Genomic DNA, 3,450 nt, shown 5'->3' on the forward strand with positions numbered 1-3,450 from the left:
TCTCAACTCTAGTGAGATACCACTTGAACTTTTGAAAAGCTTCACACTTATCTTTAAGATATATTACTGTCATCATTCTAGAATAATCATAAACAAATAAAATGAAATACTTATCTCCACTATATCTCTCTATGCTAATAAGTTCACAAAGGTATGTATGAACTAGACCCAAGTCTTCCTCAGAATGATAGTTCTTGCTTTTGAAACTTGTCTTTCCCATCTTACCAATTTGACAATTTTTGCATAGGCTCATATCAGGTTTCCTCAACTAGGAACACCTCTTACCCTTTTGTTTTTTCTTATCTTGGTCAAGTCATTAAAGTTTACATGACACAATATTTTATGCCATAACTAGATTTCTTCTACTTAAGCAATGAAACATGAACTTTCACTTAGATCTAGGTAGAATAAGTTACCTTTTGTTTGATTACCATACCCAACTAGATTTCCTTTCCCATCTAGCAGCTTGGCCTTCCCATTCATGAATTCTACCTTGAATCCAATGTATTATGCTTCAATCCTTCAACCCAATAAGAATTGTCACATTTGAGTTCATTGGTTAGAGAAATACAACCTTTTTCTTTTATGCAACATGGTTCATTATTTCCAAATCTTACACTTCCACCACCATAGTGCTCCATATGTTCATACTTTTTTTTTTTTCACTAGTCATATGATGAGAACAACCACTATCAATAATCCATGTATCATTTTTGCTAACATGACAAATAAGTGCCATCTTATCATCATCATTGTCTTATTCATCTTTTATAGCAATGTAAACCATTTCATCATCATCACTACTATCTGAATATTTAGCCATGAAACAAGAATTCTTACCTTTATCCTTATAGTTCTTGAAATCCTTCTTTCCTTTGTACTTGTTACTTTTCATTTTTTCTTTGTGTTCTCTATTTGGACACCTTGTAGCAATGTGACCAACTTCTTCACAAGAAAAATAGATTAGAGGAATTTTACCTTTTTACTTTCCTTTGCCTTTGGGATATCTTCTTGCAAGAAGTGCTTCAATGACTACAAGGTCATTGTCAGAATTGTCTTTCTCTTCACTTTCAAATTATTTTCATTTATACTTTGTAGCTTTCCTCTTGAGTGACAACTTGGGTTGAAATTCAAACTCAAGATTGCTAGAACTAGGAATATAATTATCATAGTTATCTAGCTCAAATGCTATCAACCTTCCCAATAAAGCATCCAACTTTATCTTATTATTGGGATCACATCTCATCTCTTGAATAGTTGATAGTCTAATTGCATAGATAGGAAGAAGGGTTTTGAGTACCTTGCTTATAACTATCAGATTGTCAATTTTCCCTCCAGAGGCTTTGATTGCACTTACACTAGCTTTGATTCTCTCAACATATTTTACAATGCTTTCATCTTCCCTCATCTTCATTTGATCAAACTAACCTCTTAATTTTTCTACCTTGGCTCTTCTCACATTATCATCACCTCCATAGATATCTTTTAGCTTGGTCCACATCTCATGAGTAGTAGCACACCCTTTGATTTCATCAAATTCAACATAGTTAAGAGTAGATGCAATGTCAATCATCATAATGTTATGATACTTCTTTTCAACAATCTCCTCCATGGTCATAGTTCCAGTAAGACCCTTATACTAAGTATTCAAATATTTCAAATCTGAATCATTGATGGTTGCTAGATGTAGCTTCATAAGTTCCTACCATGCCTCAAAGTTATCTTTGTTCAACTTAAGAATCTCTCTTTTTTAAGACATCCTTATCTTTAGCTTAGGTCCTTGAAACCTTCTTTGCAATCACCAAAAGGTCTAATACTAATTGTTGGAAATATAACGGGAGTAAATAAGAGGGGAGGGGTGAATCATAACAACCATTACTCAAAAAATAATGAATATTTAGATCTTAAGATATTAAGTGTGATTAACCTTAATTAACTTAGTTTCATACACATAAAAGAAATATCATGAACACAAGTGACACCAAGATTTAATGTGGAAAACCAATTTGGGAAAAGCCACCACTTGCAACTAGTTACTATTTTTCACTCTTCCAAAGTGAGTCTCATTAGGAGCCAAACCTATTAAAGGTTACAAAACACACTATTAGGTGTGACCCTATTAAATGATTTAATCACCTTGTTAGGAGTGGAATTGTTAGAGGTCTTTAGACACTTCAATCTAGAAATGCCACCTTGTTAGAGAATTTACAAATAGTTATTATGCTAACTCTGTTAAGAGATTTTATACATTGCTACAATGGTTAGAGAGTAACAATGATATGACCTGATTGCTAATGCAACTGTATTGCTGATTTTAGATCTCAATTTTGGCTTGAATACTTGATCCTTCCTTATCAGATTAATTTCTATAGCCCAACAAGGATATTTTTCTTATCCTTCCAATTTGGTTCCTCTAAGCATATTCTTATCTTCATACATTCTCACACTTCAATCCTCAACTTGACCTTATACTTATATCATATACATTGTCAAGTTGACTTGAATACAACTTATCATAATGAGTCTTTATCTCCTAAGTCAACTAGATCCAACAAACAAATCGATTAAACTCAATATGCCAAAACAAGAAAATCCTTTGTTAGCCAACCTAGCTTAGTAGACATTAACATTGAAATGATTTTCCTATGTTAACCAAGTGAACTCGGTTAACATTGTAACATTATAAAATTCATTTGGTAATTGAGTGAGCTTAGTTAACACTAGTTCTATGCCAACTTTCCTTTGTTAATTGAGTGAGCTTGGTTAACATTGAACTTCTATGAACTTCTCTTTGGTGCTTGAGTGAATTTGATAGACATTGTCTTCTAAACTTGGAAAGTACTAGAATGCTCAACAAACACATGAAACTATCTTCATCACTTGAGTGAGCTCAACATACACTGACTGGTAAAGATATGACATTTTTTTTAACATTAAATATGATATACAATTGATTAATTTTTTTCAACACATCAAACACCTACTTTCCTAAGCTTCTTGAATGATGAGATTTCATGTTCGGACCACAGACTGGATTAGAAATTTTTCCCTTTGTCTGAAGATCTAAAAGATCATGTACAATTATCATGCACAACTTAAACATACAATGATAATGTGTAAGCACTGTAACATACAAAAAATATGTGACCTTAACAATATAACATACCACAAAAAATGAGTTAGTCCAAGAGCATCATGTATTGTCCATACATGTACTACATGGAATTTAAATTGTCTTTGTCCTATTGGTCTAGGGATGCCATACATAGTGACCCCATTCCATAACTTCAACAACTCATCGATAAGGGGCTCAATATACATTTTCATATCTTCATCTTGGTACTTAACTAGTTGAATGAAAATAAACATTGCATAATTATTATGACCATTTTGATGCAATGTATATAAATTAATTTAGATAACTATTAAATTAAAAATACCTAGTACAAT

This window comes from Cupressus sempervirens, chromosome 8 (assembly GCF_028749045.1).
Source record: "Cupressus sempervirens isolate cs-2001-9-10 chromosome 8, ASM2874904v1, whole genome shotgun sequence".
NCBI classification, from domain to species: Eukaryota; Viridiplantae; Streptophyta; class Pinopsida; order Cupressales; family Cupressaceae; genus Cupressus; species Cupressus sempervirens.